At 48.7% G+C, this 14,651-nt stretch overlaps 1 pseudogene; it reads left to right on the forward strand.

Annotated features, from left to right (window-relative positions):
- Positions 1–3,867: 3,867 nt before the first annotated feature.
- LOC144803798 (zinc finger protein 511 pseudogene) lies at positions 3,868–4,740 on the forward strand (annotated as a pseudogene).
- The last annotated feature ends 9,911 nt before the right edge of the window (positions 4,741–14,651 follow it).

Below are 14,651 nucleotides of genomic sequence, written 5' to 3' on the forward strand. Positions count from 1 at the left end.
AGTCACATAGGAATGGTAGGTAGTACAAAGGTCTACTGCATATACTACTGATTAGAGTTATCTCTATATACATAGGGATGGGATACGGATGGATATACTCTAAGAGTCACATAGGAATGGTAGAGAGTACAAAGGTCTACTGCATATACTAGTGATTAGAGTTATCTCTATATACATAGGGAAGGGATACGAATGGATATACTCTAAGAGTCACATAGGAATGGTAGAGAGTACAAAGGTCTACTGCATATACTAGTGATTAGAGTTATCTCTATATACATAGGGAAGGGATACGGATGGATATACTATAAGAGTCACATAGGAATGGTAGAGAGTACAAAGGTCTACTGCATATACTAGTGATTAGAGTTATCTCTATATACATAGGGATGGGATACGGATGGATATACTATAAGAGTCACATAGGAATGGTAGAGAGTACAAAGGTCTACTGCATATACTAGTGATTAGAGTTATCTCTATATACATAGGGATGGGATACGGATGGATATACTATAAGAGTCACATAGGAATGGTAGAGAGTACAAAGGTCTACTGCATATACTAGTCATTAGAGTTATCTCTATATACATAGGGATGGTATACGGATGGATATACTATAAGAGTCACATAGGAATGGTAGAGAGTACAAAGGTCTACTGCATATACTAGTGAATAGAGTTGTCTCTATATACATAGGGAAGAGATATGAATGGATATACTCTAAGAGTCACATAGGAATGGTAGAGAGTACAAAGGTCTACTGCATATACTAGTGATTAGAGTTATCTCTATATACATAGGGATGGGATACGGATGGATATACTATAAGAATCAAATAGGAATGGTAGAGAGTACAAAGGTCTACTGCATATACTAGTGATTAGAGTTATCTCTATATACATAGGGATGGGATACGGATGGATATACTATAAGAGTCACATAGGAATGGTAGAGAGTACAAAGGTCTACTGCATATACTAGTGATTAGAGTTATCTCTATATACATAGGGATGGGATACGGATGGATATACTATAAGAGTCACATAGGAATGGTAGAGAGTACAAAGGTCTACTGCATATACTAGTGATTAGAGTTATCTCTATATAGATAGGGATGGGATACGGATGGATATACTATAAGAGTCACATAGGAATGGTAGAGAGTACAAAGGTCTACTGCATATTCTAGTGATTAGAGTTATCTCTATATACAGAAAAGCAGAGTTCCATTAAGTGGGGTCAGAGAGGGGATGCAGTCACAGCACAAAGGGAGGGACAGAGAAGGGCAGGAAAGTGTGACAAATGAGAGAGGGAAGTAGATAGTAACGAGTAAGACAGCGAGGAGTGTGTCAGAGGCAACAGGAGAGACAATAGAGAGCTCGCTAGGTCAGAGGGGGAGGTCAGAGATCGCTAAAATGGCGGAGGAGAAAGATAAAAGAAGAAGCGAGTCATAAAAAGAAAATGGCGGGGAGCATAAAGGTCCAAGTCCGAAAGTCCAGGAAGAGGGCTGCCATAGCCAGCAAGTCCGGGGGGAGAAAGGCAGTCCGCAGCAAAACCACAGCCTCATCGTCCATGTGGAGCTGGGGCAGAGGAGTTCGAACCGGAGACCAGGGATCAGGGAAGAAAGACCACTGGCGCCAAGGCAGCTGTTCGCAGAACGGGAGGCAGCAAAGTCAAAAACAAAGTTTAAATCTATCTATCTATCTAATACCGTCAGTAAATCATGGCAAGATCATGACCCTGCACTCGATTTCCCACATGTTCAAATGCACAACAAGTCACTCCTCGATATTACACACTGTGTTGGACAGGTCTGAAACCATCTTAATTCCTCGTCCGCTACTCTTTTTGGTATAGCAAGTGGTCCTGACAGCAGACATGACCGGTGATGCTGGTGTGCTGGCTTGGCAGTGGTTGGAGATGAGGCCAGGCACAGCTCACTTCTTTGGCATGCAAGGCCTCTCGATTGAACAGGTAGCATTCACCCTGCTTTTGTGCCAACACCGGACATGGACATCATTTGGAGTTCACAAGGACTGGCCGCTTTGATCCCTTGCTAAGGTACTGCCTTTGGGACCCCTTGCTTCAGAGATGACAAAAGCAGTTCCAAGAACACAGGTGTAGCAGGCTCTTAAGGTGTTGAGGCTCTGATCCCCTTGTTTGCCTCACATTTTTATTACATTAACATTGATTTTTATACTATTTTTCACTGTTAGTGTCTGAAAAATAGAAACAGAATAAGCTAAACCGGGACATTCACTGACACATGAATAAGCCATTAATAACATTATTTAAAATGTAAGGTGTGTGATTGCGTGCGTCTGAAATTTTGAAATGTGAGAAAGAGCATGTTTATGAGTGAGCTTGTGAGTGGGTAAAAATGAGTGAGAGTGAGTGTCAGCATGAGGGAGCCAGTGTCAGTGAAAATACGTGAATGACAGTGAGTAAGAGTGGGTTAGTAAGGGAGTGTAACTGAAATTGAGTGTGAGTGAGAATCAATGTGGGGAATGAGTGCAAATGAGTGACAGTGAAAGAGTTTGGGTACTGTGAGTCAGAATGAGTGAGAGAGGGAGTAAGAGTGAGTGGAAGTAAGTTTGAGTAAAAAGTGTGAGCAAAAGTGAATGAGTGACAGAATAATTGAATTTGTTTCTGTACGAATGACTGCATGTGAATGTAAAAATGAGAAAGTACGAGTGAGTCAGAGAAAGAGTGAGTCCTAGAGGGTGAGAAAAATTAGAGCAAGAGAATGACTGTGAGTGAGGAGTAAATGTGAATGCATGTTTGTGATCATATAAATGTAGTGTTATAATTGCAAGTTTCCCATTGGCCCTGAAATCCTGTAGGTAATTATTTTCTTATAGAGGCACCTATGGTAGATAACCCGGCACAGTGGCACTCGCATAGTGGAGACACTTCTTACCATGGCAGGAGCATGTGACAAAATACTGAAACTGGCATACGATAGGCGGAGACTTCACCTTTCCAATAAAATAGAAACAAACTGCAATCTGTGAAAGATGACACAGGGGTAGCATTTTTTGAGCGGGCTCAGGGGAATGGTGGGAAGCAGGCGAATGAAGGAAGAAACAGAAAAATACAAGTAATACTTGGCATACAGGTCACCCCTAGCAGAATGCTGGCACTAGCATACTGGAGGTTATTCTATGCAATATAAAATACTACTGAGAATCAAATACAGAATATAGGACTACTAGAGGAGAACAGAGGAACACACATAAGGCGCTATGCCGGTCTTGGAATACTGTTGGTAATTCTTAGCATCTGAAGAACGGTGGTACAGTACTGGCACACTGAAGTTAATTCTTGGCATTAGGGAAGACAACCACTGCATTCGGGAGGCGGGGTCAGTAATGGCAAGACGCTTGGCCTGACATACTGGAGGAAATGTCTACTTAATGCCCACTCATGGCATAAGGGTGGCTGGCCTTGATGGCAACATTCTGGCAATTAATTAATTAATTACACATTTAAAGAAGTGGTGCGGGTGCATTCAAATATAAGAATATCAACTCATTTCTTGGTAAAACAATGTTAACAATCTTAGTGTGCAGTATCAGAACAACTCCTGCGTAAACTTGTGGTAAAATTACCATGTAAGCTAGAACATTGAGATGTACTGGACCCGACAGAGCCCGCCCCTTTGCCCCGGAAGTGATGGTCCAGTTGCCAACGAGCCGTCCGTCATTCTAGCATTGGGTTGCACACCGTGTCATCTCCAGCAGGCAGTTAGTAAGGGAGATCTCAGCCATTAATATTAATATTATTATTAATAGTACCAGGGAGGAGTAAAACCTGGCAGAGGAAGGGATCTTCGGTGCTGGAGAAAAACGCGTGTGTTGTGTGTTCAACTTCAAATCGTCAGGGTTCAACTTTTAACCGACGGTCCCTTAACTGCCCGAAGACAGCACAGCCTAAGTCAGATGCCTTCTCCAGATTTTCTGACATTGCCTCCTTGCCTGGAAGAGTCTCTTATGTCTGGGGGGCTATCCTTGGCTGCAGTACCATTGCTGCCAGTGAATAGAGACACTTATGAGACCACAGGCTTCACATTTAAAGCGAAGAAAGCCTGGCTACCACGAGAGCACCCCTGTGGGAAGATGGAGATATTCAACGACACTTTTATCTCCAAGAAGTTCTAATGGGTGTCACAGAAGTGGTAGAAAGGCCCAAGGTGCCCGAGTTCGGTTGCCATGTGGCTCGCTGCTGTCAGTGCTTTGACACCCTGGAAGGGTTTGAACATCACTACAATGCACTTCACAGGAATGTCTGCTCCTTCTGCAAGCAGTCTTTCCCATCAGGACACCTGCTGGATGTTCATATCCTTGAGTGGCATGACTCTCTTTTCCAGATACTGTCGCAGAAGCAAGATATGTACCAGTGCTTAGTTGAAGGCTGCCACCAGAAGTTCAAAACCAGCGGAGATCGAAAAGAGCATTCGATGAAGGCTCACCTGTACCCTTCCGATTTTAGATTTGATAAACTAAAGAAAGATAAGAGTCAAGGCAAATTAAGTCAGAGCCCTCAGCAGAAGGACCTGGTTATCTCCATGGATATAACCCCGGAAAAGTCAGCAGATAGTATGGATGTCTGCCCTCCAGAAACTACAGTCGATGGCCCATGCATTCCAAGTGTTAGCACAAGATACCCTCCACTATTTGCCTTGGTCAGGGCGCTGTGCGAGGTTTTAAAAGCTCAAAGAAACAAGCATTGGCATAGCCAATAGGTCTCGCTTTTGGGACCTTATAAGTATTTAGTTTTGCAGCGCAATATCCTTGATGCAACATCAGCTGTTGCATGGCTAAACCTTGTACCTTATAAGTGTTTAGCCATGCAACAGTTGATGTTGTTGCACCAAGGATATTGTGCTGGATAACTAAACACTTATAAGATCCCAAGGGCGAGAACTATTGGCTCTGCCAATGCTTGTTTAGCGATGTTGTGCAGCATGGATAAAGAGGCACCCCCATTAAAATAAAGATGCTAATATGCAGTTGCAGCAGCTGTGTAATTTGTAGGTAAAAGCACAATACATGAACGCACCTACAGCGTGCGTGTGAAGTTTTATTTTTTTTCATTTATTGATCCAAGTTGTACTTGTAAATAAAGAAAAATAAAGCAGTGGCAAAGCTTTTTTTTTAAGGCGGGTGGAGGGAAATAACGAAAGCTGGGCTCAGAAGTAACACTGAAAGTACTGGTGCGGGAAAGATCATAGAGGATGGCGGCTGGACAAACAGGGCGAGAGAGAGCAACGTGGAGCACGTGAGAACAGAAGCACACAGGAGAAAGAGAGCAACGCGGAACGGGTAGAAGCACACAGGGAAAAAAGCAATGCGTGGGAGGTGAAGCACACAAGGGCAAGCACAACACTGAGGGAGTGGCGGAGCAACATGGAGCACGGTGGAGTGGCGATGGATAAAGAGGAAACCCCCCCCCCCCCCATTAAATAAAAAACAAGAGCGGTCGGGAAACTGAAAGTACGGCCTGCCAGCCATGAATAATTAGCGGAGGAGAAGCCGCAGAGCGCACGCTGGGAGAAGCCCTTTGATGCGGTGGCGGCCGTGAAAAAATGCAATTAGGAGGGAGGGAGGGAGGCTGATGCGCGTGGACAAACAGGGCAAGAGAGAGCAACGTGGAGCACGTGAGAACAGAAGCACACAGGAGAAAGAGAGCAACGCAGAACGGGTAGAAGCACACAGGGAAAAAAGCAATGCGTGGGAGGTGACGCACACAGGGGAAAGCACAACACTGAGGGAGTGGCGGAGCAACATGGAGCGGGGTGGAGTGGCGATGGATAAAGAGGAACCCCCCCGGCATTAAAAAACAAGAGCGGCCGGGAAACTGAAAGTACGGCCGGCCAGCCATGAATAATTAGGGGAGGAGAAGCCACAGAGCACACGCTGGGAGAAGCCCTTTGATGTGGTGGCGGACGTGAAAAAATGCAATTAGGAGGAAGGGAGGGAGGCTGATGCGCGTGCTTGTTTGGTCACGTGATTCACGTGAACTCGAAGAAAACCGCACAGAAAACGCCATAGTTTGACGAGTATTTTGACCACTAGAATTCTCTCCTTTTAGGCGAGACCTAAAAAAGTGACAGTTCTTCGAGTGGTTGGTGGAGCTACATAAATCTTCAACAGCATGGAAGTACAAGAAACGATTGCAGCATGGCACATCTGCCTGCTCAAGACTGTTGGTACAGAAGACCTGTGCAGGCTAGAGCTAGAGAAGCCTTCTACAGCTTGCTTGGAGATACCTAAACCCGCTGCACTCTGGTGATATATGAGCTTTATACAGCTTTTATTTGCAGGAGTCTTCAATTGCTGGACATATGTGGAGACCTGTATGTAACTGATGCGAGTGTAGCCCAATAAACACTCTCCTCCTGGGCGTGGTAGTTTGACAAATCATCCTCATTACCGCTGACTCTCCAAAAGATCTAATTTCACCATAAGGGAAAGAGTTGTACATTTGACGATTAGTCAACGGAAATCTCCTAGTTCAGTAGCTGTGGCCAATTTTAACCATATAGTTTTATCATATTTATAATTGATCTATTTCACAAAGCAGAGATGAACAATGCTAATGATTATTCCTTTCTTCATATGGGAAGCCCTAACTCATTGTCTCAATGGACAGTGAAGTCTTTCATAGAATGCTGGAGTCTTATTCGTGACTTCTGTCGGCTTTAAGAATTGAGGGAATGAAAACACAAAGGTGTTAATTTTTCGTATGTGTGAATAATAAAGTGTTTGTTATTTCACCATTCAAAAAAAAAAAAAAAGAGATGTACTGGACCCGACACACACAGCTATTGAGCCAAGGCCTCAAAATACACAATCTTATCAAAATGATATCAATGATGTAGTATTAACATTAAACAACGATCAATCAATTCTGCTGTATATACATGTCATTGGAACAATAGTGACAAAGGTTTTCTGTTGGCACAAATGTTTCTTCACACTTGTATGCAATATAGAGCAGGCATTTTCAAGATTGGAAGATACTTGTTGATGAACACATTTTTTAATTTTTAATTTTTGTTTTTATAAAGTTTTTTATACCGCGAACTAGATCCTGAAGGATATCAGAGCGCTTTACAAGTGAGGCCAAAAGTGTAATGACAACAACAAATTAGTGAAAGACGGGGATCAAACAATACGCAAAACAAAGCGGGCCATGAGGGGGGCAATAATATGCATAGTAAAAAACAAACGAGGATCATATAGTAAACAGAATTAAGCCGGCCATGAGGAGGGAGTATTATGAATAGTAGAAGAACCATGTCCAATGAATGTACCATCGTAATAATAACAAAAGTCACCCGATCTCCTGAGACAAACCCACCAGGGTAAGAATTTGTTCATTAGGAATATTTTGGTTTGCAGTTTGAACGCCGTCGTCGAGGTGAGTTTGTGTACTTTCGGTGGTAGAGAGTTCCAAATAATAGGGGCAGCACCTGAGAAAGCTCGGAGACAAGTTTGCTTTTTGCTAAAGATGCCAGGTTTCAAGAGGAAAGTAGAGGCGCTTCTTGATGCTCTCTCCCCACAGGATGGTTCAAGTTTTTGTGCCAGGTACCTGGGAGTTTTGAAGTGAAGGGCTTTGTGTGCTAGCACTGCAATCTTCATCTGAATTCATGCTTCATAAGGTAGCTAGTTGAGAGATTTAATGACTGGTGAAATGTGCTCGTTTTAATTGGCGCCAGTAACTAGTCTTGCCGCTGAGTTCAGTGAGGCCCTTAGTGGGGCTAATTGTGAAATTTGCCCTAACTCTTGCAAATGATTTTATTGTAGCGCATTTTAAATGTTTTAAAATTACCTGCACTAGCGCTTGCTTTTTTGCACACTCAGTCTGTTTCCCACCTCGGTCCCTAGAGCTGCCTGCTGTTTGAGAGGAGGGCGTGGTTTACAGCAATCAGACCACTCGTTGATAACATCCAGTCAAAGAGGGGGGGGAGCAGCTCTTCCGCTTCCCCTCTACATAGACCGAAGTGTCAGCATGTGCTAAAGGGATTGCAATGAGTAGGTGGCTGCCTGACATCACACACGATTGCTCTTATGAAATGTGCCCTGACTCTTGCAAGTGATTTTATTGTAGCGTATTTTAAATGTTTAAAAATCACCTGCACTAGTGCTTGCTTTTTTGCACACTCAGTCTGTTTTCTGTCTCGGTACCCGCAGCTGCCTGCTGTTTGAGAGGAGGGCGTGGTTTACAAGCAGACCACTCGCTGATCACATTCGGCCAAAGAGGGGGCGGAGTAGCTCTTCCGCTTGCCCCTCTACATAGACCGATGTGTCAGCGTGCACGCAGTGGGCGCACCAAAGGCAAGGCTGCCTGCGCCCAACCGGGCCCAGGGGCCAGGAACCCTGGCCAATTGTTGTAATACTCAGCAAAAGAACTACAGTCTCTAGCCTCAGGCAACTATGCTATAAGTAGTAACTGGAGGAGATAGCTATCTGACCCAACTCCCAGTACCTCCAGTGCCCCATATAAACAAAATAGCCAAAAATCAGACAAAGCTAAAGTTGGCAACCCTCAATACACGATCACTACAAAAACACCACCACTAAGTCTTCTCACTTCTTAAGGATGGGGACATTGACCTCCTGGCACTTAATGAAACTTCGCTAGGGGTTACATTAGTCCCATATATTATTTCTGCCCTACCAGGAGACTATGGCGTACTGTGGCATAACCGTGGAGGTGCTCATATGTGAGTCCCTTGCTCACTTTGCCACTGGATTCAAGCAAGCCGGGCTGAAGACGGCTGAAATGCCAGAAACCGGTATCAGAAGCTTGTTTCCGGTCCAGGGATGGCATGGCTTGGCAGTTCGGGCTGGACTGTTCCCATTAGGCACAGGGTCAGACTGATTTGCATATGGCCATGTCTAAACTGGGGTGGCAGAGTGGGCTAAAGAACGGTGATGGATTAAACCCAGATCTGTTGACTGGGTGTGAGTGTTTAATTGGTTCCAATGCTCCGTCCATCACCACCCCCTTTTGTACCGCTTTGTTCGCCATAAGTTGGCAGGGTATGCTCAGACGTGAGTCCCTTGCTCACTTTGCCACTGGATTCAAGCAAGCCGGGCTGAAGACGGCTGAAATGCCAGAAACAGGTCCTCGGAAGCTTGTTTCCGGTCCAGAGAAGGCATGGCTTGGCAGTTCGGGCTGGACTGTTCCCATGAGGCACAGGGTCAGACTGATTTGCATAGGGCCATGTCTGAACTGGGGTGGCTGAGTGGGCTAAAGAACGATGATGGATAAAACCCATATCTGTTGACTGGGTGTGAGTGTTTAATTGGTTCCAATGCTCCATCCACCACCACCCCCTTTGTACCGCTTTGTTCGCCATAAGTTGGCGGGGTATGCTCAGACGTGAATCCCTTGCTCACTTTGCCACTGGATTCAAGCAAGCCGGGCTGAAGACGGCTGAAATGCCAGAAACCGGTCCTCGGAAGCTTGTTTCGGGTCAAGGGAAGGCATGGCTTGGCAGTTCGGGCTGGACTGTTCCCATGAGGCACAGGGTCAGACTGATGTGCATATGACATGTTCGAACTGGGGTGGAAGAGTGGGCTAAAGAACGGTGATGGATTAAACCCAAGATCTGTTGACTTGGTGTGAGTGTTTGATTGGTTCCGATGCTCCGTCCATCACCACCCCCTTTTGTACCGCTTTGTTCGCCATAAGTTGGCGGGGTATGCTCAGACGTGAGTCCTTTGCTCACTTTGCCACTGGATTCAAGCAAGCCAGGCTGAAGATGGCTGAAATGCCAGAAACCGGTCCTCGGAAGCTTGCTTCCGGTCCAGGGAGGGCATGGCTTGGCAGTTCGGGCCGGACTGTTCCCATGAGGCACAGAGTCAGACTGATTTGCATATGGCCATGTCTGAACTGAGGTGGCAGCGTGGGCTAAAGAACGGGGATGGATTAAACCCAGATCTGTTGACTGGGTGTGAGTGTTTGATTGGATCCGATGCTCCGTCCATCACCACCCCTTTTTGTACCGCCATCTTCTTTAAAAAACAGCTAATAGTCACCAAAATAGTGGCAGAAAACATTGATAATGCATACATACCTGGGGTGAAAATCTCCTTTCAAAACTCCTGTCTTCTCCTTTTGGCAGTATATCGCCCCCGAGGTCAACCCCATGTTTTAATGACCTCTTTTTAGAAATAATTTCTGACCTTTGTACACGGTACCAAAGATTGCTTGTAGTTGGGGACTTCAACTACCACTGGGACAAAACACCAAAAGAACCTGTGGCCTACCAACTTGAGACATTTATGAACTCGGTGGGTCTCTAACAACTGGTTGATGGCCCCAAACACAAAAAAGGTCACATTCTGGACCTCTCAACCACGGGCTAGTCTGATAGACATCAGCCCGTGTGTATGGTCTGACCATTCATTAACCAATTGCTGGGTCCCAATGGACAGCCAACTGTTCAAACCTCTCCTCCAAAAATGGAAAAAGGTGTGGAACTGGAACAAAATTGAGCCTGAAATTTTAGTGGACACCCTCCTCAGTCCCCCCCCCCTAAATTCGAAGACAGAAACCTAGACCAGGAAAGTGAAACACTCATGAATAGTCTACGCGCAGCTATAGACCATGTAGCACCTGAACGAAGGGAAAGGGTCAAAGACAAGGGAAAAGGAGCACCCAGGTTTAATCAATCATTGAGAGAAAGCAGCAAACAGATAGAAAGAGACCTTCAGAATCCTGAAGGAACTCAGCAGAAAGTCAGGACAGAAATCAGCTGTCGATTCTATTGACTGTAACACCTTCCAATCCTTCTTCCTGCAGAAAGTCAGAGACATCCTCGCTAACATAGATAATACACCTATCAATCATAGCCCCTCACCCCTTCCCCAAGAGCCCTCACCAGGTCAATTGCTTACCACCTTTCCCAAATTGGACCCTGCCTCCCTTACATTACTTATGAGTCGGATCAAATCAGGATCTCTCGCAGATCCCTGCCCCCCTAGATTCTTCCAAATGGCTGTCCCTGGCGTAGAAAGACAGACCATCACCATGCTAAACCACTCTCTGGAGACCGGGTATCTGCCATCCAACCTAAAGGAAGCTAGAGTCGTAACCCTTCTGAAGAAGTTGGGGGCATACGTGACCAACCCCAAAAACTTTAGGCCTATTTCCCAGTTACCCACTTGTGGGACACCCCCGCGCCGCACGGCCACCAGCTGCTGCGTGTGCCCCTTGCCTGCCCTCTGCCTCGCTGCTGCCTCGTTTGCCGGTTGCCGGCTGCCTCCGCTGCGGTTGTTTTTGCCCTTGTTTTGTCGTTAAATTGTGCCTGTTTTGTTTTATTTTCATTTTGCCCTTGTTTTGTCGTTAAATTGTGCCTGTTTGCTTTTATTCCATTTTCCCCGTGTTTTGGTTTTTCCTTCCTTGTTGTCCGCCTACCTCGCCGCCCTCCGCCCTCCCTTCCCGCCACCGCCGCTTTTCCCCGCCCCTTTTTCCATTCTGTACCCTCCCCGCTCCCGCCTCCCAGCTGCTCCGCCCACCCGCGCACTTGGCCTTAAATGGCGACCGTGCGACGCAGGTGAGTGTGACCCACTTGTGGGACACCCCCGCGCCGCACGGCCACCAGCTGCTGCGTGTGCCCCTTGCCTGCCCTCTGCCTCGCTGCTGCCTCGTTTGCCGGTTGCCGGCTGCCTCCGCTGCGGTTGTTTTTGCCCTTGTTTTGTCGTTAAATTGTGCCTGTTTTGTTTTATTTTCATTTTGCCCTTGTTTTGTCGTTAAATTGTGCCTGTTTGCTTTTATTCCATTTTCCCCGTGTTTTGGTTTTTCCTTCCTTGTTGTCCGCCTACCTCGCCGCCCTCCGCCCTCCCTTCCCGCCAACGCCGCTTTTCCCCGCCCCTTTTTCCATTCTGTACCCTCCCCGCTCCCGCCTCCCAGCTGCTCCGCCCACCCGCGCACTTGGCCTTAAATGGCGACCGTGCGACGCAGGTGAGTGTGACCCACTTGTGGGACACCCCCGCGCCGCACGGCCACCAGCTGCTGCGTGTGCCCCTTGCCTGCCCTCTGCCTCGCTGCTGCCTCGTTTGCCGGTTGCCGGCTGCCTCCGCTGCGGTTGTTTTTGCCCTTGTTTTGTCGTTAAATTGTGCCTGTTTTGTTTTATTTTCATTTTGCCCTTGTTTTGTCGTTAAATTGTGCCTGTTTGCTTTTATTCCATTTTCCCCGTGTTTTGGTTTTTCCTTCCTTGTTGTCCGCCTACCTCGCCGCCCTCCGCCCTCCCTTCCCGCCACCGCCGCTTTTCCCCGCCCCTTTTTCCATTCTGTACCCTCCCCGCTCCCGCCTCCCAGCTGCTCCGCCCACCCGCGCACTTCGCCTTAAATGGCGACCGTGCGAACGCGCAGCGCTCACGCGCAGCGGGCGCGCCGATTGTGCGCCGAAGGCGCGCCAAAGGTAAGCCCGTCTACGCCCGTCCGCGCCTGGACCGCGCCCAGTGCCTGGACCCCTGGCCCACGAAGACCCCGACCGACCCGCCTGACGTACTCCGCCGCCACCCTCACCGCTCTCAACACCGGCCGACTCCCAGATTGCCATCAAGCCACTCCACGACGTACCCACGGACCTTTCAGCTGCCACGCCTGCAAGTTCACCTGCATCTGGACCAGCCTCGCACCAGCACCCGCCAAGTCGAACACCAGCAGCACCCACCTCAAGTGCATCCTGCTCAACACCCGCTCCGTCCACAGACACGCCATCGAGCTCTGGAACCTGCTCGACACCACAGCCCCTGACGTTGCCTTCCTCACGGAGACCTGGATGAACGCCTCTTCAGCTCCCGACATCGCCATCGCCATCCCGGAGGGCTACAAGATCGTCCGGAGGGACCGAAACGCCAACCAGATGGGAGGAGGCATCGCCATCATCCACAGGAGCACCATCCGTCTCACGACCAGCACCGACAACACCCTGACCAGCGCCGAACACCTGCATTTCCAGATCCACACCAACCCGAACACCACCCTCAGAGGCACCCTGATCTACCGACCCCCTGGACCACGCACGCAATTCAGCGAGGACATCGCCGACTTCGTCAGCCCGCATGCCCTCCCCTCCGCTGACTACATCCTCCTGGGAGACCTCAACTTCCATCTGGAGAACAACAACGACCGCAACACCAGCACCCTGCTCGACAACCTCGCCAACCTGGGACTCAAGCAACTGGTGTCCACCCCCACCCACCTCGCCGGACACACACTCGACGCAGTCTTCTCCTCCAGCACAGACATCGACTTCAGCCACGCCACAGAGCTTCAATGGACAGACCACAGCTGCGTCCACTTCACCTTCAAGAGAACGACGACCCACCAACACCAGCAACAGGCCGCCCGCAGAAGCTGGAACAAGATCACAGCAGACCAGCTCGCCACCGCCCTGAGCCAGCACCCTCCTGCCAGCTCAGCGAACCCCAGCCAGGCCGCCGACAACCTCACGAAGTGGATCAGCAACTGCGCGGACGAACTCGCCCCACTGAGGACCCCGCCTAGCAGACCCGGCAGCAAGAAGGCCCCATGGTTCACCGACGAACTCAAGAGCTCCAAGAAGAACTGCCGAGCCCTCGAGAAAGTCTGGAGAAGGGAACCAACACCGGACAACAGGACCTCCTTCAAACTTGCCACCCGGAAACACCACCAGCTGATCCGCGCCGCCAAGAAAACAGCATTCAAGGACCGGTTGGACAACAACGCACACAACTGCAAGGAACTCTTCAACATCGTGAAAGAGCTTTCCAACCCCAGCGCAGGAAACAACGACATCACCCCATCGCAAGACCTCTGCAACTCCCTCGCTTCATACTTCCACAACAAGATCGCGGACATACACAACAGCTTCAACAACCAACCAACGCACACCATGACCGAACAACCACCCCCCACCACCACCCTCCATGCCTGGACCCCGATCAGCACCGAAGACACCATCCGCACGATGAACTCCATCCACTCCGGATCACCGACCGACCCCTGCCCTCACCACGTCTTCAACAAAGCCGACGCTGTCATCGCACCCCACCTGCGGGACATCATCAATGCATCCTTCGACACCACCATCTTCCCTGAGAGCTGGAAACACGCCGAACTCAGCGCTCTACTCAAGAAACCAACAGCGGACCCCACCGACCTCAAGAATTACCGCCCCATCTCGCTCCTCCCGTTTCCAGCCAAAGTCATCGAGAAGACCGTCAACAAGCAGATGGCCGCCTTCCTCGAGACGAACGGATCCCTCGACCCATCACAGTCCGGCTTCCGAGCCAATCACAGCACCGAGACCGCCCTCATCGCCGCCACCGATGACATCCGAGCCCTGATGGACAATGGAGAAACAGCGGCCCTCATCCTCCTTGACCTCTCCGCGGCATTCGACACGGTCTGCCACCGCACCCTAGTACGGCGCCTCAGCAACATCGGAATCCAGGACAAGGCGCTGGAATGGATCATCTCCTTCCTCGACGGAAGAACGCAGAGAGTCCGCCTACCACCGTACAAGTCAGAGGCCTCCGAAGTCATCTGCGGCGTCCCCCAAGGATCATCTCTGAGCCCCACCCTCTTCAACGTCTACATGAGCCCCCTCGCGGCCATCGTACGCAAACACAACCTCAGCATAAT

Source organism: Lissotriton helveticus, chromosome 1_2, assembly GCF_964261635.1.
Source record: "Lissotriton helveticus chromosome 1_2, aLisHel1.1, whole genome shotgun sequence".
Taxonomy (NCBI): domain Eukaryota; kingdom Metazoa; phylum Chordata; class Amphibia; order Caudata; family Salamandridae; genus Lissotriton; species Lissotriton helveticus.